General features: G+C 40.5%; 1 pseudogene; it reads left to right on the forward strand.

Annotated features, from left to right (window-relative positions):
- The first annotated feature begins 304 nt into the window (after window positions 1–304).
- LOC142835646 (eukaryotic translation initiation factor 1A-like) lies at window positions 305–21,536 on the forward strand (annotated as a pseudogene).
- The last annotated feature ends 5,955 nt before the right edge of the window (window positions 21,537–27,491 follow it).

The raw sequence follows: 27,491 nt of genomic DNA on the forward strand, positions 1-27,491 counted from the left end.
TTAATATATATGTACACACACATACATACAAATATATATGTATGTATACACACACACACACACATATATATATTTCACTGTGTTCAATTTCTGCTGCCAGTATATGGACAGGAATTGGGGGTTGGGCATCCACTGAGACATGGTTAATCAAAGGGGTTCCAATTCTCAAACCAACTCTCCCTGAAGAGATCAACTGTCAATAGCTCCACAGAAGCCCCGCCCCCAGAAGGGGCGTTCACTGGGGGCGGGGCGCAGCTGTCTACTCAAGGTCCATAGGCAGCGCATGCGCGGGTGGGCAGGGCTGTATGCAGGGGGAGTCAAAGAGACCCCTGTTAAGCTTCTGGGCTCCTTCAACACCGCGGAGCCTCGACCTCTGTCCCAGCCGCCGCTAAGGAGCTGCCGCCTATCGTCCATCACCTCCAAGGCGCGGAGCTGCTCGGACTTGGCCGCGGGAGAGCCTGGGGAGCCGACCGGTGAGGGCTCAACTGTTGAGGGAAGTCTGGGCGTCTGAGGAGCGGTCGCGCGCATCGGCCTCTCTGCCTGGGTTGCCCGCGGCCACGCGCGAGATGCAGAACCCGGGTCAGGCGAGAGCATCCGTGGCCAGGAGTGGGAGGTGCGGCCGCCTATCCCAGCCTCCATGGATGCGCATTCTCCTGCGACCAACTTCAGTGGGTCCTGCTGGAACTTTCCTCTGATGGACAGGTGCTCGGCGTGGACATCGCAGGAAAGAGCTCCCTGGTACAGTGGATCAGACAGGTAAGCACTGCGTGCCCTGGCAGTCTTAGGGCATTTTCCCACGCTTTCTGGGGGGGGGGGCGTGACCAAGGCTCAGAAAACTGCATTCAGAACCTCAGCTGGGGCCCTAGTGCAGAGGCTAAGACTTTCAGACCCAGGAAGTTATTGCTTTTGGTAAATAGGACTCTCAGGATGCATGAAACAATTGATGTAGAAAACCCAGTTTTCTTTTAGTTGGGAAACTGTCTAGCCTCATTCCCACCCCATCTTGCCTCTGAAAATCTGGGTCATATTAAGTTTCTAGACTCTACTGTGAATTCAGGAATTCACAATGAAAATTGGATAGAGCAACATTTTAGTATTCGGTCTTTGCTTTTCCACAACACTGAAGCTACTTTAGGATTTCATTGCCAAAGTGATGTGTCTTTTTGGGTTACTACCGTCACCCCCTTATCATCCCCTTATTCCCCAAAGTCATTTACTCATTTCTTTAAACCTTTGGATTGCCCGGGTCTGGAGAAGTGCTCCAGTTTTTTAAGGTCACTGTCTGTAAAGACGTTCCCATGAGTTCAGGTATCTGTGAAATAAACCGGTGTCATTTTGTACACCTTTATTTCTTGGGGTTTTCCTAACTGCATTGACCACGTGCCTTCTTAAGTTTGTGGTGGATTCATTCCACTGCATTTCCTTGGCTGGATTTATGCTATGGTTATGATTCTGTTTGAATTCCCAAGGGGAACTAGCTTAAGTGTCCTGTCATTCATACTGAAGCATGATGGCCACGCCATTTCATGTTAATTTCAGGTGCATCTCTTTGGCATCTTATAAAGTTAAAGTTTTCTTTGAAAAATACTGCAAATGATATTTTGCTTTATTTTCTATGTGAATAATGTAGAGAAGAGTGGCTTGGGTTTTCTGGTTTGTTTGGCTTTTATTGACTTGAAATTCAGCTCTGTTTACCTGATGAAACCAAGGGAAAATATTCTTAAGCCACAGGAATCCAGGACTCACAATCTTTGTGCTTAGTTTTCCTTTCCTGGGTGGGTGTGGTGAGGGAAAGGAGGTTGGCAGGAGTTGGAAGTTATTAGGGAGTCACATAATACAAACATAATTGCCTACAAAATCAGGTGACCAGAACTCCAGTTGCTTTCCTTCCCTGGACTGTGACAACACATAAGTTTGTGTCAGGATTTCTTAGAATTTAACTTGCTTCACTAAATGGAGACTGTATGTAGTATAAATGGTCTTTCCTGGTCTTTTTCCTCCTTAAGGACTCTTATGGGCTGTATTTTGCTATGTACTGTCTTTACTAGAAAAGTCTCTACACACAGTTGGTATTGAGCATTCCTTTGATTTGGGTGAAGTGACTTTTACCAGCTACTGATAGTGTACACGGGAGAGACTTAGTAATTCTTGGGCCTTGAACGGGATGGTAATTAGCTTGCACATCTGTGGTGAAATTTAGATTAGGAAAATTTGCTAAGGCTTCTCTCTGTTTTGAGATAGGATCTCACTATGTAACCCAGGCTGGTCTTGAACTCACAGATTTCTACCTGCCTTCTGAGTGCTGGAATTAAAGGCTTAGCTTCCCTCTTTCTCTTTGTTTTAGTGTTTGTCTTGTAGTGTAGGCTGGCTTTGAACTCAGGACTTCCTTGCCTCAGTTTCTTTAGGGCTACCATAGAAGGTTTGTATCACTTTCCTTAGATTTCAAAACTCTTTATTTGTTGATTAATTTATTGATTTGTTCTAGAAGATGAGTGGGGTTTGGACAGTACTTCCAAGAAAAGATTGCAGTTTAGAAATCTGTCCCTCACTCCTCCTCCTTGAGACTATTAAACCGCTAAACAAATTCATTCATAGCTCTTCCCGCTCCTCTATTGTGAAACTGGAAGAGAGCTCAATTTAGAAGAAATTCAGTTTTTCTATTTATGTAAATTTGGTTTTAGATCCTTATCTTCTTTTCATCTGTGTTTGAAGCCTTGAGCATTTCACTTAAGTGCTGAGCTTGTTTTTTTCCTTGTAGGGGGTAGTAGCGTTACACGTTCTTAGGAATGCATGAAACAGTAAAAGGGACTTAGTACACTGTCCGATATTGTGTTGTGGCTGCTTCCTGGTGGTTCAAATGATAATTTTGATACATTTTACATGACTTTAGAAAGTGTTTATTTTTTATTTTTTTTATTGAGAAAAGGAGAAAAAAAAAGTTTCCACCTCCTCCAAGCCTCCCATTTCCCTCCCCCTCCTCCCACCCTTCTCCCCCTCCCCCTACTCCTTTCCCCCTCCCTCTCCAGTCCAAAGAGCAGTCAGGGTTCCCTGCCCTGTGGTAAGTCCTAGGTCCTCCCCCCTCCGTCCATATCTAGGAAGGTGAACATCCAAACTGGCTAGGCTCCCACAAAACCAGCACATTACGTAGGATCAAAACCCCGTGCCATTGTCCTTGGCTTCTCATCAGCTCTCATTGTTCGCCATGTTCAGAGAGTCCAGTTTTATCCCATGCTTTTTCAGTCACAGTCCAGCTGGCCTTGGTGAGCTCCCAATAGATCAGCTCCACTGTCTCAGTGGGTGGGTGCACCCCTCGTGGTCCCGACTTCTTTGCTCATGTTCTCCCTCCTTCTGCTCCTCATTGGGACCTTGGGAGCTCAGTCCAGTGCTCCAGCGTGGGTCTCTGTCTTGGGCAGCTGAGGATAGGGAACCTGAAATGACCCTATCCTATAGCAATACTGACGAATATCTTGCATATCATCATAGAACCTTCATCTGGTGATGGATGGAGATAGAAAGTGTTTTTAAATGATGTTTCTGGACAGATGATAGCTCAGTCGGTAAAGACACTTGTCACCAAACCTGATGACCTGAGGTCAGCCTCCAGAACTCCACATAATAGAAGAAGAGAACCAACTTCTGAAAGTTGTTCTCTGACCTCCACATTCACACTGTGACACTTATCCCGACTCTAAACTCACAGCTGGCTGGAAAATCACAAAATGTCATTTGACCAGGAGGATGATAGAAACTATACTGTTACATCGCCTGTTAGCCTTCTTCTCAGTGAGATTCCAGGTGGTGTGGAAGGAAAGAATTCTGTACAGCTGTGTGGTTTGGGAAATGACAAGAGATGATTGTTTCCAATACTAGCAATAGTGTGTCCGTCTCAGTGTTCTGTTGCTGTGAAGAGACACCATGACCATGGCTGCTCTTAAAAAGGAAAGCATTTGATTGGAGATTGCTTACAGTTGCAAAGTTTTAGGTTTGTCATCTTGTTGGGAAGCATGGCAGCATGCGGGTACACATGGTGCTAGAGAAGTAGCCGAGAGTTCTACATCTGGATCCACAAGCAACATGAAAAGAGAGACTCTGGGTCTGGCTTTGGCTTCTGAAACCTCAAAGCCCACTCCCAGTTACATATTCCTCCAGCAAGGCCACACCTCCTACCCTGTTAACTAATGTCCCTGCCTGGTGACCAAACATTCAAATCTAAGATCCTGTGGGGGCCGTTCTTATTCAAAGCACCACAGTGTCTAAGTTACAGACAGTTTAACTTTTCCATTTTCCATTGGCCTTGAAAACAATATGGCTTTCTGACGTCTCAAGTTTGCACAAGATAGAACTGGACTGGGTGTTAGCATAATACACAGTTAAGAGACTTAAGCACACCACTCACTTGCCTTTCCAAATGCCACCATTTACAGAAGAAAGTTTTTATTAAAGTGGGTTGTACCAACTTAGTTTAGAATTTTTAAGATACCAAATGGAGTAGATATGTTTTAGAACAGTTTACCTGATGGAACCTAAAGACTGTGGATATATATATATATATATATATATATATATATATATATATATATATATATATATATCTTTGACCAAATTACCTGGGAAAGCTTGGACTTTGATCCTTGCTTTCCTTAAATTTAACTTTTAAGTTCACTGAAAGAGTCTTGAACTATAGTTATTACTGACAAGGATGAACATCCTTATGGAAGTGATTGTCATTGTGCTGTGTGTTCTGCCTAGCTTACTACATTGGGGGAGAGAGAAGGAAGCTGTTAGTAGGAAGATGTTTATTTTATGCACATGTCTTCAGTGTATAGTTTCTAGTTCATCTTTGTGTTGATCAGGTCATTGTAAGTAGATCAGACATTATTTTTATCAGTCTTTGCTGGGAGGTTGGACTGGTAGATCAGTACTGAAACACTGATTGAATTCTACATTGGGCAATGGGGTGCTTTGTTTTACCTCTTCAGAGCTGAGTCTTGGTACATTTGTATGATACGGATGGTAAGTGAAAGAAAGGGGAAGGTGTGAGGCATTTACTCTTTATGCCATGATGTAGGCTTCTTGTAGGGATTTTTATTTTCTGATAATAAGCCTGCTCTTGATCTTAGAATCAGTTCCTGCCACCAGAAATAATGAATTACTCTTGAAAGGTTTGGAATTAATTAGGGTAGCACACTGCAATCAGTTACCCTTTTTAACATGAGGTGTCAACATAGGGGAAAGCCTTTCCTAGATGTTAAGCATCAAGTTTTGTAGAACCCCAAGTTGGTACTCTCTTGTGATCTCTAATAAAGGACATTGCTATTTTCCACTGTCTGATCTTGAGCAAGCCACTTTATCTTTCTCAGACTTTGTATCTTTGCTTCTTATTTCCACCTCCAGCTCCACTCCCATTCCCCACTATTATCCTGTCAGCTAAATGCTGCTGTTGTGGGAAACAGGCCAGAAAGCCCCATACTGTGTGCTGGTGCAGTTTCATTGATCAGCTCCTGGTATGGACAAAATGTAAACCCTAGCCCTCAAGGGAATACTTGTCACTCGCTTCACTGTTATTTTCCCCCATGGAAAGCAACTAAACTAGTATAAGACATCTGTCCTTCCTCTTGCTTGGGAACGCTGGCCTGTTGTCATTTTCTGTTTGGGTCTTCTCACATTTTATCTCCATGAATAATTATCAGGGAGTATTTTTAAACTAACTTTTTGTTCAGAATGCTTGTTAGTTTCAAATCACAGTGGATGCAGCAGCTGACTTTGATGCTGGGGCCTGATGTCGGGTAAAACAGCAGTTAACAGTGAGCAGTGTCTGGATATTTAAAGCAGACTACGGAGGAGGTCAGTGTAGCTGCTGTTCTTTACTGTCATTTTCATACTTATCATTTAAAATTAGTTCACTCAGTTTTCTTCTGTGATAGGTGCTCTTTATTTTACCTACTTTCATCATTTCATTCTCAACCCCTCCCTCCTATGGGTGGGGACCAACAAAGAATCCTGAGAATGAAATTATTAACCAATTTTTAGGATAAGGAAAAATTACCTAGTAGGCCTTAATGTGTCATTGAGTTGATGCCTCAGAGGTCAGGCCTTTCCATATCATTGATGTTGTCACATGAAAATTTCAAGTTCATTTTGAAAACTGATGTGGGAGTGTCATATCAATCTGTTGATTTCTTTGGCTAAGCAATAAAGAAACTGCTAGGCCCATTGGATAGGCCCACCCTTAGGTGGGTGGAGTAAACAGAACAGAATGCCGGGAGGAAGAGGAAGTGAGGGCAGACTCCACAGCTCTGCTCTCTGGAGCAGACGCAGGAGAGACGCCATGCTACCCGCTCCCAGGCAGACACACGCCATGCCCCAGCTCCGACCCAGGATGGACTTAGGCTAGAATCTTCCCGGTAAGACCGGTGCTCACAGATTGTTAGAGATGGGTTGATTGGGATATCAGAATTAGCCAGTAAGGGCTAGAGCTAAGGGCCAAGCAGTTTATAAAAGAATACCGTGTCCGTGTAATTATTTCGGGGCATAGGCTAGCCGAGCCGGGCGGCTGGGGTTTTGGGGACCCAGCCCCGCCGCCCTTATTACTACAAATGACGCCCAGACGTGTGGCTAACTAAACCCACTTAAAAAACCTGAGAAGGCTTAAAAATAAGGAAGAGAGCGTTTAACACAGATTTTTGCTGTTTGTTGGTGGCGTGCTGTAGAGAGATTTCCTGATTCAGCGACAGTAGAAGAAAAAAAGCTGCGTTATTTTAAAGTGTGGCTTCCCGGGGCTGTGCTGCCAGTGCAAACTCTGGCTTTATGTTTGTGTTCCCGCTTGGGATCGGAAGGAGAGTGCTCTGAGACCGTGCGATGACTCAGAGCTCCCCGCCTGCTCCTGGGCAGAAGGCAGAATCAGGCTTAGGCAGGCGGAAGAGCATGGCCGATTCCTGCTGCCATACAGAGACGTGTTTTTAGACTGCGCAGTGCTCTGCCTATCAGATTTGGATGTTACTTGGATGAAAAGAATTTCTGTGCTGCACGCTCAGTCTCAGAATTAAAGTGCTGAGTGCCGCTCCTACCTGGTAGCCCCAAGAGGCTTCCTGACTCAGCTTCAGCTGCAAAGCCTGCAGCTCATTAAGAGGTCCTGCCACGAAACACTTAAACGGTGTTGACGAAAAGCTGAACGCATGCTTTTCGGTTTTCAGCCGTAGCAGGAAAAAAGCTGCGCCGTTTTAAAATGCCGGCTTTCTGGGCCATCCTGCCAGGGCAAACTCTCACTGTTTGAGGCAGGAGGGCCGGCTACAGAGAGAGGACTTGAGTGTTGTCTGTTGTAGTTTGCTGGTTGGCAGGGACCTTGAAATGCTATAAACATGGCTACAGCCAGTACCTCAGCCATGAGGCTGAAAAGCTAAGGAATGGGCTGGATCCAGCCGTCAAAGCCACGCCTTTAATCCTACTGATATTGCTTGGTAAAGTAAAGGCTCTTGTGGTCAGAAAAAGAGAGATATACAGTAAAGAGAGATTCAAAGACAGAGAAAACTTCTGAATGGTTTACTGTGTGTTAAAAATATATGCAAGCTAAAAGTTAAAGTTCTTAAAGTAAAAAAAAAAAGGAAGAGAGTTGTTGTGTGTACACACCTTTAATCCCAACACTTGGGAGGCAGAGGGAGATAGACCTCTGTGACTTCAAGGTGTGGTAGCACACGCCTTTAATCCCAGTGCCTAGAAGGCAGAGACGAACAGATCTCTGTGAGTTCAAGGTGTAGTAGCAAACACCTTTAATCCCAATGCCTGGGAGGCAGAGACAGGCGGATCTCTGAGAGTTCAAAGACAGCCTGGTCCACAGATATACGCTCAAAAAGCAAAAAGTTAATTTAGGAATGTCTCAGCTTAGATTCGTAAGCGTCTAGTGATTTAAAGGCATAAATCAAAAGTGCTCCTGGATAGTAAAAAATTGCAGATTCACAATAGGACAGATTCAGACCACTGAATGAGTCACACTGTTGGATGAATGTACGTAGGCTTGGGAGAGAGAAGAAAAAGAATATAGAGAATAAAGTTAATGGTTTAAAAAAAAAAGGTAAAGTCTTTAAAGAGACAGAATAAAGTAAAGTGATAGAGTAAAAATAAGCCGCGTAAAGATGAAAAATTCACAGAGAGTCTGGATTCTTTGTATTATTGTGTTTTCTTTAAAATTTTTGACTGTGAAGGAGCTAAGTACAGAGAGACATTTCATTACCTGGGCTGCCAAGCTAAACCAGAATGGATATAAGGGTATTACGATTTCAGAATTTGGGTCTAAGGATATGATGCTTTGGAGAGAGTCTTCTTTTGTTTTCACAGAGGATGAGACTCTATGGATTTCTTCTATTCCGATTTGGTATGATGGACCACGTCCTCCTGAAGGGTTGCTGTGAACATCTTCAGAAAATTGCTTTGCTCAACTGCCAACTGAGATAAACCTGGCACACAGGTTACACCCTAAATAATCTGATTAACGACGCCCCCATTCAGCAGGAAGCAGTTTGGAGAGAAAAAACTGCGCCCATGTTCCCAAATATAGTTTATAAATGTTCTTTTACATTTAAAGGGGGAAATGATATAGGTATGAATAATTTGTATTGGTATGGATTTTAAGGTCAATTTTGTTATATGTATAAATGTTTCTGATGTAACTTTTACTTGATAACTGTTTCGTTATATGTAATTTTGCTATGTTAAAGGTAAAGCCTTCCTTTTTTTGTTTAAACAGAAAAAGGGGAAGTGATGTGGGAGTGTCATATCAATCTGTTGATTTCTTTGGCTAAGCAATAAAGAAACTGCTAGGCCCATTGGATAGGCCCACCCTTAGGTGGGTGGAGTAAACAGAACAGAATGCCGGGAGGAAGAGGAAGTGAGGGCAGACTCCACAGCTCTGCTCTCTGGAGCAGACGCAGGAGAGACGCCATGCTACCCGCTCCCAGGCAGACACACGCCATGCCCCAGCTCCGACCCAGGATGGACTTAGGCTAGAATCTTCCCGGTAAGACCGGTGCTCACAGATTGTTAGAGATGGGTTGATTGGGATATCAGAATTAGCCAGTAAGGGCTAGAGCTAAGGGCCAAGCAGTTTATAAAAGAATACCGTGTCCGTGTAATTATTTCGGGGCATAGGCTAGCCGAGCCGGGCGGCTGGGGTTTTGGGGACCCAGCCCCGCCGCCCTTATTACTACAGAAAACAAATCAAGTTTGTTGAGGTATTACAGAATGCAATAAATACACCCATATTGAGAACATGAGATTTAGTACGTTATGATAAAGCATACTTGCCTGTAACTCAACAGGGTCAAACCAACATTTTTACCATTTTCAGGACTGATACACCTGCCACCTTCTAGGCTAGTCTCTTTAATGCTCATCTGTTGCCTACTCTACCATAGGCATCCCCTAGGGTAGTCTGCATTTTGGTAGTGTAGTGCTATCTTCTTTGACCTGCTGCCTTTTTCTGTAAATAAGGATTTAGTGAGTTGCAGCCACACCCATATTGTCTATGGCTGCTTTGGAGCTCAACATTTCTACACAGGTAATGTGTTGAGCCTTAATCATACCTAACACGACCCAGTTATTCACATATAATGTGAACAATACTGTATTTTTCAGCATATATTTGATGTTCTTTTAACATTCATTTAAAAGCTATGGAGGGGCTGGGTAATGGGTCAGTGGGTAAAATGTTAATGTGGTAACCTTGAGGACCAGGCATGACACCGTGTGTCTGTAATCTGAGGGCTGGAAGGTGGAGACAGGAGGATCCCTGAGGCTCCTAGCCAGCTGGTCTAGCCAGTCTGTGAGCTCCATGTTCTCTGAGTGACTGTCTCAAAGACTAAGGTGGAGAGTGATAGGAGGAAGACAGCTGACACCCACTGTTCTCCCTAGGTACACGCACTAGCACGCGGCCTGCATCATAATGCACACACCACACACAGATGTGAGCTAGGGAAAGTCAAGCTTCACTCAGTACATTGTCACTATGTCTTCTTAGTCTCCCACTTCTTTTATTCTCTAAAATTATATCCTTTACATTTATTCAAATTTTCTGACTTCAGTGTATAATGTCCTACAGATTTTGACAAATGTGTATATTCATCTAACCACTGATTAAATTAGAATAATTCCTTTGTCCTTCCAGATTGGGCTGTATCCTTTTGTCGTCATCTAGTTTTTAATTCCTAATGCTCAGAAGCCATTCATATGTTTTCTGTCTTCATCTGGTTTTTGTTAGTTTGTTGATTGTTTGTTTTTGTTGTTGTTGGCCCTTTTTAGGAACATTTAGGTTTAGGGATGTATGGAAATTTGTGTTTCTCTAGTATGTACAAAAGCCTATGTTCAATCCCTAGTAGCAGATAACCCTGTATATGGTGGTAGATGTCTATAATCCCTGCACATGAGGACTGCTTTTAGCAGCATGTAAGCTGCAGTATTGAGAGGCCCATGGTGAGAAGCTGAGACTTGGAACCATGTAGCCGAATCAAAATTCCCTCAAGAGACCAGGAGAGGCTATTAATAAAGATATAGCCTTGGTTCTAGTGGATACCCCCGAAGACAGTGACAGATGTGGAGCTGGCCTGAGCTTCTGAGACAAAGTGTGTGTCAGATGGCAGAGCCAGAGAAGTAAGCTGCCTGAGCCTCTGGAGCCCAAATCAGTGCTTCTAGGAGTTAGACATGGCTGTTTTACACTGTTGTAATTTGGTTTTGCTTAAGCATGGTTGCAAGTGTGCCCTTGTTCTTCCCTCTTGTAATAAGAAATTATATAACTTATTTTTTTATTTTACAAGATCCCTCAGTTGCATTTTGAATTTTAAGGAGGAATGAATGTGGGGCTTAAAACACGTACTGTTCTATGTTGTGAAATTAATTGAAATTAAGATGAACTTTTTGGTTATTAGAATCTGAAATATATCACTTCGATGTCTTATTTTTTCCAGCTGATGGCTGTGCTAAAGATGGTGCCTATTTGAGAGACTCTTTTTAAATTTTAAATTTTCTGTATCCACGGTTCACTTAGAGAACTCAGAATGATTTGAGTGCTGCCTCTGTAGAAGCACATCTCCTCGCCTGGCATTGAGTTTTGTCTGGTCTATGGTAGGTGCTATTCTGAAGTGGACTGTGGCATTGAATGAAATAATTTGTTACTTTTGACAAGCTAAAGCTGATTTTTTAAAATTTCCCCTTAGGTTCCCTCAACAGAATGGCTAGATTCTGAGCACAAAGGAACTGTCCTGTGCTAGAGACTTTGTCTTTGCTGACTTACTTAGGAAAATGCTGTGTCAGCAAGAGGTGAGAAATTGAGCACTATTAGATGTGTAAGCTCTGCTTTAGTGTCATGGTCATCTGGAAAAGAGAAATATGGCAGGTTTGTACAAACACAAGATAAAGCTTTATTAGAAATGAATAAAAACTAAAAGTTCTGTCTGGCGTCATCCACGTTATGACTGCAGCTGCCATGGCAGGTCAGGATCTTATTCTGTAGTGGGGAAAATGGTGGAGAAACGGCCTTGAAAATTGTCTTCTAGACAATGGCTTCCTTTGGTGACTCACCTTTTGTTTACTCTTAAAGGAGTGGCCAGAGGAGTTTCCTAGACAAGAAGTAGGACAGCGACTGATTCATATTATTGAGGATTACTTTAAGATTTGATGACTTCCTACCTTGTATGGAATAGATGACTTTAACTGTTATTAAAACATGCTGCATTTGTAATAAATACTGTGTCTAATGCTTTCCTAGGACAAGGGCATCCTTTTTGTCATTGTTTATAGCCTCAACATCCAGAGGGAGCCAAATCTTAGTCTGCATAATCTCTCCAGGGAAACTTTAGTACCTGATGGCAGGAAGAAGAAAAATTCTGAGAGCTTCCTTGTATATTTAATTAAAACTTTATCATAAATATGGGTCACTTCTTCACAGTGCTAGATAAGTTTTGGCCATAGGGCCAGGAAGATAAGCTCACCTGTTATAAAAGTGCATGATGTGCAGGATTCTTTTGGGGTCAGACTCTGGAACCCATGTGATAGCTCAGGGTAGCTGTAGGTGTCTGTAAGCTTAGTGCCTGACTCGATAGCTAGAAGGGAGAGCCTCCTGCCCACTGCCTGCCTGACGCTTGATCTGGAATAGGTGATGCAGTTTGAGATCCTTCGTAAAACAGTTGTCTTTAGATATTATCTTTAAGTTTATGATTTTTTGTGTATGTGAGCCGCACTGTGCGTGTGAAGGTCGGAGGACAATTAGTGGAAGTCTGTTTTCTTATCATATGGGTTGCAGGGATTAAGGTTTGATGGTAAACACCTTAAACTGCTGAGCCATACGGCTAGTCCTACTTTTAATACTTGTTTTTATTTTTTACTTAATCTTATTTATTTATTGTATCAGAGCATGCCCGCCGTGGTGCTCATGTGGAGCTCGGGGACTGAAACCTGGTTCTCTGCAAGAGCAACAAGTGCTATTTGCTCTTAACCCTTGAGCCAATCTCTGTAGTTCCCAAATAACAAAGTAGAGTACATTTGGTTCTTTGTGTTTTTAAAGTAACACAAACACACACACATACAAACACACACATAGATATGTGTGTGCATTTATATAAACATTTATATATGTATATATATATATATAATTTTTTATTCAGTGTCTGTGTCCTACAGAATATTGTTAGCTGTCCTGGGACTCACCGTGGAGACCAGGTTGACCTTAAACTCAAGAGATTTGAGCAGGTCTGTTTCCCAGGTGCTGGAGTTGAAAACATATATTTTTTTTAGTTTCTTTATTTGCTAATTAATTATGAGACAGACTCTCCCTATGTAGCCTTTCCTTGTCTTAACTCAGATTTGTAGAGATCTTCTTGCTTCTGCCTCTAGAGTGCTAGAATTAAAAATGTGTGCAACCACATTTGACTTGACATTTTATTTTTGATTTATTATTTTGTGTTTGCGCTTTGTGTCTGTGCACTACTTGCTTACAGTGTCCCCAGAGATCATAAAAGGCCATCGGATCCCCAGGAACTGGAGTTACAGATTTGTGAGCCACCATGTATGGTTTGGTCATTGAACCCAGGTCCTTTGGAAGAACAGCCAATGCTCTTAACCACTGAGTCATTATTCCATTCCCAATTTTATTGATTTTCAATATTTTTTTTTAAATTTATTTATTCATTAAGGATTTCTGCCTCCTCCCCGCCACCACCTCCCATTTCCCTCCCCTCCCCCGATCAAGTCCCCCTCCCTCATCTGCTCGAAGAGCAATCAGGGTTCCCTGACCTGTGGGAAGCCCAAGGACCGGCCACCTCTATCCAGGTCTAGTAAGGTGAGCATCCAAACTGCCTAGGCTCCCCCAAAGGCAGTACGTGCAGTAGGATCAAAAACCCACTGCGATTGTTCTTGAGTTCTCAGTAGTCCTCATTGTCTGCTATGTTCAGCTAGTCTGGATTTATCCCATGCTTTTTCAGACCCAGGCCAGCTGGCCTTGGTGAGTTCCTGATAGAACATCCCCATTGTCTCAGTGTGTGGGTGCACCCCTCGCGGTCCTGATTTCCTTGCTCGTGCTCCCTCTCCTTCTGCTCCTGATTTGGACCTTGAGATTTCTGTCCGGTGCTCCAATGTGGGTCTCTGTCTTTGTCTCCTTTCATCACCTGATGAAGGTTAATATTCAGGAGGATGCCTATGCGTTTGTCTTTGGATTCACCTTCTTATTGAGTTTTAAATAGCATCTCACACTAATACATAGTACTATACAAACTGAAACATCTTTTATAAAACATGACATGATCTCTTTCCAGGACATTAATCAGACAGATATTTTATCAAAGCATATCTCCCTATGTTAGACTATTTTCTCCTTCAGTAGACTGTTTCTTTTAAATACAATTACAAGACTGCTGTGATTTATGTAAAATTATCTTTGGTATTATGATGATTTTTCATATTTCCACATAAGATTTAGTTATCCTTTTCCCTTTGGGGATAACTTTTCTTCATGCAGTGCATCCCCACTTTGTTTTTTGTGAAGAACATACTTTTGTTAAGGTAAATGTATACTTAAGTTTTATGCTTTATAGTTTGGGTAGTGTGTGTAAAAATGTTGATTTTTTTTCATGTTTTTGATTACACCATCATCTTCAAAGCTTTCACTTGAAGCCATAAGAAGAACAATAGACTGTTTCTCATGGCTCCTGTTGTACATCAGTGCATGCTAGACTGTGAATTCTGTGAAATTCCAAAGTTCTCTGCCCTGACCATGATAAAGTATTATTTGACTGCTTTGCCCAAAGTTCTGTACCAGTGTGATGCTCACCACTTGAGTAGTTAGCTCCCGAGGATATGCACCCTTCAGTGGAGACAGTTCCTCCTTGATGATTCCTCTAGGAGATTCCTCAGGACCCAAATAAGAGTCCAGAAGAAAAATGGTTTATTCGTTCCCTTGATGCCTGTAGAAATGGCCAGGGGCAAGTTCACTAAAATACAGCAGTATGATTTTGATTTTTTTATAACTTTGTGATGAAAATGTTAAGCCCAGTACAGGTGTTCTGCAAGATGAGTTTGAATGCTCACAACTGTAAGAGGTTAGGATTGCATAGACAAGTTTAAATGTTCACAACTGTAAGAGGATGTGACTGCGTAGACGAGTTTGAACGCTCACAATTACACTCTTATAATAACAATAGAGACTGCTTACCATATTTTCTGGCTGTGGAGTATGAGGCTCAGAGAGGCTAGATCATTTGCTCAACATTAGGACTTAAACTAATGAGGATCTGGCTTTCAAACCCAAACACTTCAGTATGCTTCAGTCTAAGAGACATGGAAATACTTAACTGAAAAGGATATCCACTGTGAGCTATGACTCCGGCAGAGCCTTATGTTACCTTGAATTTGCCAGTTGACTTATTGTTATGCATCATTTTCTGTTTTATGATCTATTAAGCTAGGGTGACCAGATCTTATGCATCATGAAAGATACTGGGTTTCCATCACTCCCATAATGAGAAGTCCATCTAGAAATTCAGGAGTGGATATAATGCAAATAAGTAACACTAAGGAATACTTGACATTATTAAGAGAAAAATTTTATTGAAATCTGTTGCTTCTCTTTCCAAACTTGAAAATTTGAAGAGGGTCTTACATGTATTCTTATGTACCTGTATGTAAATTATATGTGGCATTATATACTTGGAGAAAACAAGATTATAAAATATTTCATAAACTTGGGTTTATATACAATTAACTACGTGGTATAATTAATTTAATGGCTATATGCCATTTTGTTAGTTGACTTAGATTTATCCTTAGGTCACTAATTATTTGTTTTGAATATTTATGTTGCATTTCTCTGTCCTCTCTTGCTCCCTGTTGCTCCCTTCTTCCTTTCTGCTACTTACTGACATTGTTGTCTTATAACACATATCTGTGTATCCTTGATTACGTCCTCACACAGAAACAGAATTGCGAGCACAAACGGGTTTGCATCAGCAGCTGTTGGTAGATAGTGCTGAGTTGTCTGTGGAAAGCATCTGTCGTTCACAGTTTCACCTGTAGTCATGAGTACCTGCTTCCCATTTCAGTTTTATTTTTTCCTTTCTTTAGAGTCTTGGTGTTTATCTCAGGCTGAACTTGAACTCAGTGATGCTCTTTCTTTTTCCTCCCCAGTGCTTGGTTTGCAGGTGTGTGCCACTATGCCCATCTCTCAGTAGAAAACTTTTAATGTTTTTTTTTTGGTTTTATTTTTTTTCTTTTTTTTTTTAATTAAAAATTTCCACCTCCTCCCACTTCCCTCCCCCTCCCCCCACTCCTCTCCCCCTCCCTCTCCAGTCCAAAAGGCAGTCAGGGTTCCCTGCCCTGTGGGAAGTCCAAGGTCCTCCCCCCTCCATCCAGGTCTAGGAAGGTGAGCATCCAAACAGGCTAGACTATGCTGCCAGTACATGCAGTAGGATCAAAACCCAGTGCCATTGTCCTTGGCTTCTCATCAGCCCTCATTGTCCGCCATGTTCAGAGAGTCCAGTTTTATCCCATGCTTTTTCAGTCACAGTCCAGCTGGCCTTGGTGAGCTCCCAATAGATCAGCCCCACTGTCTCAGTGGGTGGGTGCACCCCTCACGGTCCTGACTTTGTTGCTCATGTTCTCCCTCCTTCTGCTCCTCATTTGGACCTTGGGAGCTCAGTCCGGTGCTCCAGTGTGGGTCTCTGTCTGTATTTCCATCCATAGCCAGATGAAGGTTCTAAGGTGATATGCAAGATATTCATCAGTGTGGCTATAAGATAGGGCCATTTCAGGCACCCTCTCCTCAGCTGCCCAAGGAATTAGCTGGGGACATCTCCCTGGACACCTAGGAACCCCTCTAGTGTCAAGTCTCCTGCCAACCCTAAAATGGCTCCCTTAATTAAGATATATACTTCCTTGCTCCCATATCCACCCTTCCTTTATCCCAACCACCCCATTCCCCAAGCTCTCCCCATCCTCCCCTTCTCTCTTTTCTCTCCCCATTTCCCCTTACCCCCATCCCACTCCACCGCAAAGTTCCCAACTTTTGCCTGGCAATCTTGTCTACTTCCAATATCCAGGAGGATAACTGTATGTTTTTCTTTGGGTTCACCTTCTTATTTAGCTTCTCTAGACTCATGAATTATAGGCTCAATGTCCTTTATTTATGGCTAGAAACCAATAATGAGTGAGTACATCCCATGTTCATCTTTTTGGGTTCGGGTTACCTCAATCAGGATAGTGTTTTCTATTTCCATCTATTTGCATGCAAAATTCAAGATGTCATTGTTTTTTACCGCTGAGTAGTACTCTATTGTGTATATATTCCACACTTTCTTCATCCATTCTTCCATTGAAGGGTATCTAGGTTGTTTCCAGGTTCTGGCTATTACAAATAATGCTGCTATGAACATAGTTGAACAAATGCTTTTGTAATATGATAGGGCATCTCTTGGGTATATTCCCAAGAATGGTATTGCTGGGTCCTGGGGTAGGTTGATCCTGAATTTCTTGAGAAAGCGCTACACTGATTTCTGAAGTGGTTGCACAAGTTTGCATTCCCACCAGCAGTGGATGAGTGTACCAATTATTAATGTTTTTAATGCCATAAAAATTACCAGATTATTAGTAATCAGTAATAAATTAAAGAATCCTGTGCTTTTGTTTGTCTTTTCTTTTTAAATTAATATTGTTCATTTTTGTTTCAACAGAATAAATTGATTTTAGATTTAATCTATAAATTTTTATGTATATGTTTAAAGTTGAAAACTACAAAACCTGTGAAATACATGTAGTCTGAGAACAGAATTGTTAAAGTTCTGTGACCAAGAATGCTCATGGCTCTTGCAGAGAACCTGGGTTTGGTTCCTCAGAATCCATGTGATGACTCACAACCATCTGTAACTCCAGCTCTATTGGATCAATAGTCTCTGCAGGTTCTAGGTATACACATGGTATGCATATAGTTGTGTAGGCAGAACTTTCACATCCAAATTTTTAAAATTATTTATTTATTTTGAATGTGTTTGTAAGCACATTCTGCGTGCCTCTGCCTGAATACTGTGATTAAAGCTGTATTCTGCAGTGCCTGGCTATCTTTGCTTCTATAAATGTATATCATATTCTTAGTGAGGGACTATGGCTGAATTTATCTTGGTATTATGTATTTTTATGATTGTGGCTTATTCTTTCCCCTCCCATTGTGGCCTCAGATTGGTATTCACTTTTGAGTTCTAGCTTCCTTGTGTGTAAAGTGGAAAAAGTGACCCTTACTATGTACACAGAGCTGGTTGAAATACATGTGCACTTAGTGAGTGTTGCACACATACTTTCTTGGGAAGATTTAGTGTAGATGCTGGTGTAAGGGATTGGAAGGTAGAAAAGATGGTACTGTGCCGCAGGCATGACCACTACTCATGTGGGATGTCCTTCTGTATTTGTGTTGCTTTTATTGGTTGATGAATAAAGCTGTTTTGGCCAATGGCTTAGCAGAGTAAAGCCAGGTGAGAAATACAAACAGATATATAGACCGAGGGTAGGCAGACTCAAGGAGATGATATGTAGCTGCTGAAGAAAGATGCCAGAATCTTACCAGTTGGCCACTGCCTCGTGGTGATACAAAGATTAATAGAAATGGGTTGATTTAAGATATAAAACCTAGCTAAGAATATGCCTAAGACATTGGCCAAACATTGTTGTAATAATATATAATTAATATAGTTTGTGTGATTAATAATGTCTGGGTGGCCAGGAAACTAAATTTCAGTCACCATTTGCATATGGTGCCCACCGTCTGTGGCATGGATCCATGTAAAACCTAAAATAGCTTAAAATAGAGGCTTCTAGATCCACAAAAACAGAAGCCAAATGCAGCTTATTGGTAGCCACATTTTTTAGATAGATTATTTGCTGGTGGCAAACAGAGGTGAGACTCCTGTAAGAGAAGCTTCCTGACTCAGCATTAGCAGCAAAACCTGTAAAACTCCTTTAAGAGTCAGCTTTCTGGTTCATGCTGGTGGTACAAATGGTCTGACTTGTAGGGCCTGGGTCTGACTTGTAGGGCCCAGGTCTGCCCTTGTTCCTGGGGTGCATCTGGAGGACAGTTTCTGGTCAGCTGACAAAGCATTCTGTTTGTTCCTGTACTTCCCCTGCCCCACCTGGTGATTAGCTGTAGGGCATTGACTCCATTGTTGATATGGTAATTTCCCACCTGCCTGGGTGGAGGTCCTTGCGCAGCAGTTAGGTAGTTAAGGACTGGAAGTCTGAATAAAGGGGCTTTTTTCTGATCTCCTTTCGAACGACCCAGATCTCTTTGTGTGTTCTTTCAATCTCCAGGCCCTTGCCCGACTTGCATGTGGTACAGTGGCGCAGGAACTGTACTGAGGGTGTAACACAGAATCGGGTGTTACACTGACTCTAGTGGGAGGTCCTGTATGGAGCACTTATAGGGTTTGAGAGCTGCATGCAGCAAATTGCTTAATGAAAGCAACATAGACTGCTGCATCCCTGGAGCTGGGGCAGTGAACATGGCTCCCAGAGCTGGCAGAGCCAGCTGCCATATTGAAAGGACAAGACAGGCAGAGCCAGCATCCAGGGCTGCCTTGACCACACTGCTTATCATTATAAAATTCTCCTTGTCAGAAAAGTTTTTTAGATACACAATAGGAAAATTAAGACATAAAAGACCTCTGAACAAGACACAGTGTATTTAAAACTATATGTAAGCTTATAAGAAGACAGACAATATTATATATGATATATTAAAGAAGACAGATAATATTATATATTATTATATGTTAAAGAAGACAGACAATATATATTAAAGGAATAAGGATAATAAATATTAAAAATAATAGAAAGAAAAAACTATATAAATATGGAAAATACACAGGGAGTCTGGTTTATGTATATTACTGTGTTTTCTTTGAATTTCTTGACTATAGAGAGACATTTGATTCTGGGAACTACTAGATTAAAGCAACATATATTTTAAAGGTATCTTGACTTCAAAATTTGAGTCTAAGGATATTTTACTTTGGAAAAGAGGTTCTGCATTTGTTTCCACAGAAGATGAAAACCTGTGGATTCTTTCCAGGCTAATGTGCTTTGATAGAACAAGACCCCTTGATAGTTCTCCATGGACCATAAAAATACTTCACCCAGCAAATAACAAGAAGCAGTTTGGAGAAAACTATACTCAAATTCCCAAAATGATTGTTTATAAATGTTTGTTTTCATTTACAGGGGATTGATCATAAATGATTAAATGCTCACAGTCAATCTTTTTCTAAAAATAAGGGTTTTGGGCTGCTCGCTCAGCTGTGGTGGTGAAGGGCTTCCACTGCATTTTGTCACCCTAGCAGAAGCCAGGACTCTGGAACCCTTTCTGCTGCCTGTGGATCTTCTGTACTAACAGTTTACCAGAAAGCTCCAGCCGCTGCAGATTTGCTTCCAACCTACCACTGTTAGACACTTCCTGCTGCCCATCCTTTCCTCTTGGAGAGGAAAAGTCAGTAACATCAGCAACATCAGTAAGGAGTCTCTCACCTCGACTGTTGTGGTTGCCCTTACCATCATGCTGAAGAATAAAGGCAAAGGAGGCAAAAACAAGCACAGAGGTAAAAATGAAAATGAATCTGGAAAAAGAGAGTCGGTGTTTCAAGAAGATGGCAAGAGTATGCCCAGGTGATCAAAATGCTGGGAAATGGACAGTTGGAAGCAGCGTGTTTCGACGGTGTAAGGAGGCTGTGCCACATCAGAGGAAAGTTGAGAAAAAAGGTTTGGATAAATACCTCAGACATTATATTGATTGGTTTATGAGACTATCAAGATAACAAAGCTGATGTAATCTTAAAGTATAATGCAAATGAAGCAAGAAGTCTGAAGGCATATGGAGAACTTCCAGAACATGCAAAAATCAATGAAACAGACACATTTGGTCCTGGGGATGATGATGAAATCCAGTTTGATGATATTGGAGATGATGATGAAGACATTGATGATATCTAAGTAACCTAAGCATGCTACATCCCAAGTTTTCTGAAGATAGTTTTGCATACTTGGGATCTTGACCTTCAGCTGTTTAGTAAAACTTCTTTTAGCATGAGTATGACTTGTTAAACCAGATTGATGTATTTTTATTTTTTTAAGTATTACTTTGAAAACCAAAGATGTTATCGTAAGTGACATGTTTACCCTTTGTTCTTATAGATGTAACTGAACTTAGGGGTAGAGCAGTGTGCACTGTTGAGACTGCCTTTCCATTTGTGATGCTTCATTTCTGGCACGTGAGTGCTTTGTGTCAGCAGTTCCACCTGTCGAGCTTCCTGGACTGAATATGCCCCAGTTCCAGCACATCTGCTTCAGGCCCTTATGCCTTGAGACTTGAGTCAGATTTCCACATTTGTAGTCAGAATGCAGCTGTTTTTGTACTTATGGAGCCATGCCATTTTATACTTTTCATATTCTGTACATTTTATCCTTTATGTTGTTGCCACCCATAAATAGGCATTTCGCAGTGCCATTTTTAAATTACATCAGTAGCAATTTTGAGTTTTAAAAATTAGTCATTGCAGAAATTAAACACTTAGGTGATAATCATTTTGACTTTAGAAATACAGTAGTTGACAATGTTTATATGTAATTTTTACTTTCCTAAGGCATTCACAAGAATTGAAAATAAAAAGTGAAATAAATATGTTCTGATACTTGCATAGAGAAGGTGGTTGTTAATAGCACATAAAACATTCTTTTACTTTGCAAAGTAGGTTTTGTAAAAAGTCATTTCCAAAAGTTAGCTACTGTATTGAGGCTTTGAATAATTTAATTGCTGTATATGGTTTAAACTTAATTACATAATTGTATAAACACAGTCTTCCTTAACCTAAGCATAGGTTAAAGGGAGATGAGCCACAGCTTACTGCAAAGGCAGTCCCTGTTTCCTGAACGGCAGAGTCCAGAAGAGAAGCCCAGTGAAATATGTTGGCATAAAAACACTTTTTCCTTTTAATATGTTCATTGTCTCTCTGGTATGTAACAAAAATAAGTGACTGGGTGATTTTTAGTTCAAAAATATAAGTGTTTTGATATAAAGATGAATACTTTGCATTGTTAAGGATCTTGGTCTATTGATACAAATTTAAGGTTGATTTTTTTTTTGTTTGCTTTTATTTGGGTTACAGTTTTATTTTTTTTTATTGATAAAAGAAGAATAAAGAAAAAAAAACAAATTTCCACCTCCTCCCAGCCTCCCCTTTCCCTCCCCCTCCTACCACTCTTCTCCCCCTCCTCCCACTCTTCTCCCCCTCCTCCCACCCCTCTCCCCTTCCCCCCACTCCTCTCCCCCTCCTTCTCCAGTCCAAAGAGCAGTCAGGGTTCCCTGCCCTGTGGTAAGTCCTGGGTCCTCCCCCCTCCGTCCATATCTAGGAAGGTGAACATCCAAACTGGCTAGGCTCCCACCAAGCCAGCAGATTGCGTAGGATCAAAACTGCATGCCATTGTCCTTGGCGTCTCATCAGCCCTCATTGTTCGTCATGATCAGAGAGTTCAGTTTTATCCCATGCTTTTTTTGGTAATAGTCCAGCTGGCCTTGGTGAGCTCCCAGTAGATCAGCTCCACTGTCTCAGTGGGTGGGTGCACCCCTCGTGGTCCCGACTTCTTTGCTCTGTGTATATGTATTTCTGCTCTTCTTTAAGGTATTATGTTTATATGGTTTATTTAAAAATACAATGTAAAATTAAAAATTTATGGATTGTTAGTCATCTGTAGTTGTCAAACTTGTAGTCATGCTAGTTAGGTTTTCTAGATTACAGAGATATTGCAGATGGATAGGTAGTCTTCAGTCTTTTCAAAGACCTACAGAATATGACATTTAAATGGTTTTAAGAATTTAGACATTTCTCAACAGTGAGAGATTTCTGCTTCTGGCAGCTCTAATTACTTCAAAGAGGTTGATGGGCATCAAAGAAACTTGCTATGGAATTTGCCTTCAATGTGACAAAATTAGCCATTTGGGCAAGAAACTGCTCTTATCTGGACTGCTTGATAGTATACTGTATGAACTACATATGCAGGAGCCACAGAAAAGTGACTGACTTCTGAACTTTCCAAAAGGCAGAATGGTCCTTCAGGATTCCTGCTTCACAGAGGGACCTGGCAGACATTCTGCAGGATACAGAAGAAAGTAACCGAAAAACTGCCAATATAGGCAAACCAGTCTCTCAGATTTCCTGCTTCACAGAAAAGTCTGCTAGATCCTATGGGCCTGTATACTGAAATGGATGCCCCAATAGTACAAAAGAACTGTGGGTGGCTGTCCAGGCAGCAAGATGTCTCTGTCATTTCTAGATCTTTAAAAGTTGCTTACAATGCATTTCTTGTTTGCTTAGGTAATATTATATCCTTTTAGGGTCTTTGATAGTGTTGAAGACAGACAGTTATAGTTTTCCTTAGTTATAATAAAAGATAAATTAGATATAAAACTTTTGATTCACAAAGATAAGATAGATGATAGAATATTTTCTTTAATTTTTGCCTGGTACAAATAGACTAAATATTGTAACTGTAATTCTTAATTGATGCCTGTTTTGCTATCTGTAACTTTACTATGTTTAAGTTAAACCCTTCCATTTTATTTAGACAGAATAGGGGAGATGATATGGGATGTCCTTCTGTATATGTATTGCTTTTATTGGTTGATAAATAAAGCTGTTTTGGCCAATGGCTTAGCAGAGTAAAACTAGGCAGCTAAATATGAACAGAGATATAGAGAAAGAGTAGGCAGAGTCAAGGAGACACCACGTAGCTGAAGGAGAAAGACACCAGGACCATACCTGTAGGCCACGTCCTCATGATGATAGATAGGTTAATTGAGATGAGTTAATTTACGATATAAAAGCTAGCTTAAGAATGTGCCTAAGACATTGGTTAAATGGTGTTGTAATTAGTATAGGTTTTTGTGTGAATATTCATGTCTGGGCAGATAAGAAACTAAAATACAGTCTCCATTTACACACTACAGTTGCCATTTACTAACTTGTGGTGGTGAAAGTCGCTTAGGTTGTCCTAGATACTGAAATGAATGGCAGAATATTTTATAAGAAAGTAGTTATAAGGAGTTAGGAAAGTATTTTAGAGTATCACAGAACCAGGAATAAATGGTAGAATATTTGATAATTTCTAATGCCAAAACAAATAGAGTTAAAAAAATTGAAAGTGGTTGCAAATGTTTTGATGGCAGTATGCTAGTATGCTCATGCATTCTTATGTAATTTTTGTCCTTTGCCTCTCTCTTCAGTGTGGTTTTAACACTTACCTAAACTTCTGTAAGGTAATGGAGGGACAGTGGCCTTTTACCATTTTGAAATTCAGGTCCCAAAAGGATAGGAAAGAGGAATTTTACTTTATAAACTTATTCCTATTTTCAGTTTCTTTCTTTGTAAATTTTCTGTCTGTCTATCCACCCACCCATCCATCCATCCATCCATCTGTCATATCTATCTCTGTGTTTGTTTATCTGTGGGGTATGTTGTATGTTCTGGAGCATATGTGGACTCTAAAGGATACCTGCAAGAACTGGTCATCTCTTTCCACCATGCGGGGCCTGATTGAACTCAAGTGGTAGGCTTGGTGGAAAGAACCCAAAAAATTCTCTGAGTAAAAATTTGTCTTCCAGTTTTTATGTGTTGCTAAACATTTGACATTGCAATGTCACCTTCCCTGTGTTCCATGAGGGAGCTCTCTGCATACCTCACATATTTCCAAGTTCTGAAAGAACTGAACTAATAGGTCCTCTACTACAGGTCTTTTTAACCTTTTCTCACTTGTAACTCATATTTACCTGAGAAGTTTTATATTATACTGAGTATATAGATATGTGAAATAGGTATACAAATTAAAGATTTAATGGTAAAACATATTAAAGAAATTTATTTTAAAACAAAAGCATTTATTTTATCATCTTTTAAAGATGAGATGGATGGAGAATTTATTTGATAATGAACAACTTAGAATCTTGAGTATTTTTTTAAAGTTAGTGATTAACTTGATTTTATAATCAGTGCTGAGAATACTACTTAGCATAAATATGTAATGCAGAAATATCATAGGTATGTGTAAATTGATAAGAAAATATTTAAAGTTTTGGTTCTTCATTATTAAGCAGTTATGCTCTTTTAAAATTTGTTATTGTGTCTACATGGTGTGTGTGCGTGCATGTGTGTTGTGCATTGTGCACGTGATGGAGTGCATGTGGAGGTCAAAGTAAAATTTCTTGTAGTCTTTTCTGTCCTTCCATCTTGATGTGTAGTTCAGTCACTGAACTTAAATCACTGTGCTTTTCTGACTGTAAGCGGAGACTGTTTCACAGCCACTCAGAACCAAATAGTCACACAGAACCTATATTAATTATAAAACTGTTCAGCCAATGACTCTGACATATTTCTAGATAGCTCTTACATTTTGATATAACCAATTTCTACTAATCTGTAAATTACCACAAGGCTGTGGTTTACTGGAAAGATTCCTGGTCCTTCTCCTTCGGCAGCTATATGGTGTCCCTTTGATTCTGCCTTCTCTTTCTATCTCTGTTCTGATTTCCTGCCTGGCTTTACTCTGCTAAGCCATTGGCCTAAACAGCTTTATTCATCAACCAATAAAAGCCACACATAAACAGAATAACATCCCACATCGTCTCCCTTTTTCTGTCTAAATAAAAAAGAAAGTTTTAACATTGTAAAACTGCATATACAAAACAGTTATCAAGCAAGAATTATAGTTATAATATTTAGTCCTTTTACATTTGTCAAATTAAGTAAAATACTCTATCATCTATCCTATCCTTGTGAATCTGAAGTTTTATATCTAATTTATCTTTTATGATAACTAAGGAAAACTGTTACTATAACTATATGTCTTCAGCTCTTTAAAAACCTCAGAAGGATATAATATTACCTAAGTAAACAGGAAGTGCATTATAAACAACTGCCAAAGTTCTAGATTTGACAGAGAAATCTTGCTGCATGGACAGTCACCCAAAGTTCTTCTGTACTCTTGGGATATCCATCTTCAGCTTACAGACCCATAATATCTTTGTTGTCCTACAAATATCTGGCAGACTCTTTCATGAATGAGGAGCCCTGAAGGACTGTCTCACCTTCTTTAGGTAAGTTCACCAGTTATTTTTTGTGTGCCCTGCAAGTCTAGTTCATACAGCATACTATCAAGTAGTCCAGACAAGAGCAGTTTCTTGCCCAAATGGCTAGCCTTGCCACATTGAAGGCAAATTCCATAATGATTTTCTTCAATTCCCCTCAATCTCTGTGAAGTAGATTGGTGTTGCCAGAAGCAGACCTGTCTTGCTGTTGAGAAAATTCTAAGTTCTTAAAACCCTTAAAATGCCATATTCTATAGGTCTTTGAAAGGGTTGAAGAATACATATCCATTTGAAACAATATCTCTGTACATGTAGAAAACCTAACTAACATGACTACAAGTTTGACTGTTATAAATGTCTATTAATCTGTAATTTTTGATTATAAATGTGCTATATAAATATAACATATTAAACAAGAATAGATATATACTTACAATAAAATTTGTCTTAAATTTGTATCAATAAACCAAAGTTTATACCAATGTAAAGTATTATGTCTATGTCATATCCCCCTTATTTTTCTTCTTAGAAATTGACTATGACCATTAAACACTTATAATCGTCTCCCCTTAAATGAAAACAAACATAACCAATCATTTTGGGAATTTGGGCATAGTTCTAGAGACTACTTCCTGCTGAATATTGGGTGAAGTATTCTTAGGATTCCTATAGAACTTTTGGGCATCCTTCCTGTTGATTGTTGAATGATGTATTCTTAGGGTTCATGGAGACCTTTCAGGACGCTCTGTTCCATCAAACCACATTAGCCTAGAAGGAATCCATAGGTTCTCATCTTCTGTGGAAACAAAATCAGAAACTCTTTTACAAAGTAACATATCCCTAGACTCAAATTTTGAAGTCAAGATACCTTTATGTTGGTTTAACTTAGCAGCCCCCAGAATCAAGTCTCTCTCTGCAGTCAAAAAATTCAAAGAAAACACAACAATATCATAATCCAGACTCTCTGTAAATATTCCATCTTTACATGACTTATTTTTCTTTAGCCCTTTAATCTATAACTGTATTTACTCTTTCATATCACTTTTACTGTTTCTTTGAAAACTTTATTTTTTAAAACTATTTTATTTATTTATTCATTTTTAAAAGAAAAATCTTTTTTTATTGTACATTCCGATCAAAGTACCCACTCCCTCCCCTCCTCCCATTACCTCCATACACCCTCCCACCCCACCCCTATACACTCCTCAGAGAGGGTAAGGCACATTGCTTTGGGGAAGGTCCAAGGCCCTCCCTATTATATCTAGGCTGAGCAAGTTATCATCCAAAGAGAATAGGTTCCCAGAAAGCCAATACATGCAGTAGGGATAAATCCTGGTGCCACTGCCAGTGGCCCCTCAGTCTGCCCCAGCTATGTAACTGTCAGCCACATTGAGAGGGACTAGTTTGATCCTATGCTTGTTCCTTCCCAGTCCAGCTGGAGTTTGTGAGCTCCCATTAGCTCAGGTAGACTGTTTTAGTGGGTACCCATCATATTCTTGACCTCTTTGCTCATATTCTCATTCCTCTTTTTCTTCTCTCTCCAAAGCCTACATACATTTTTAAAAACATGCTGTGACCCCTTTAGAGGTCTTTTATGTCTGAATCTATTCAAGTGTGTATCTGAATTCCTTTTCTGACCAGGAGTGCCTTTTGTTTAATGCAAAGAAGGCATGGCTATAACTAGCTCTGCAGCCCTGTTTGCTCCACCTATTCCAACATGGTGGAGGCATGTTCACTGCCTCTGCGAGCCATGCTTATCACCCCAGCTAGAGGGCCCAACAGATCTATGTCACCATTAAGCAATTTGTAACACATTGTTCACAGACCCCCAGTTAGTTGGAGGACCTCC

Source organism: Microtus pennsylvanicus, chromosome 15 (genome assembly GCF_037038515.1).
Source record: "Microtus pennsylvanicus isolate mMicPen1 chromosome 15, mMicPen1.hap1, whole genome shotgun sequence".
NCBI classification, from domain to species: domain Eukaryota; kingdom Metazoa; phylum Chordata; class Mammalia; order Rodentia; family Cricetidae; genus Microtus; species Microtus pennsylvanicus.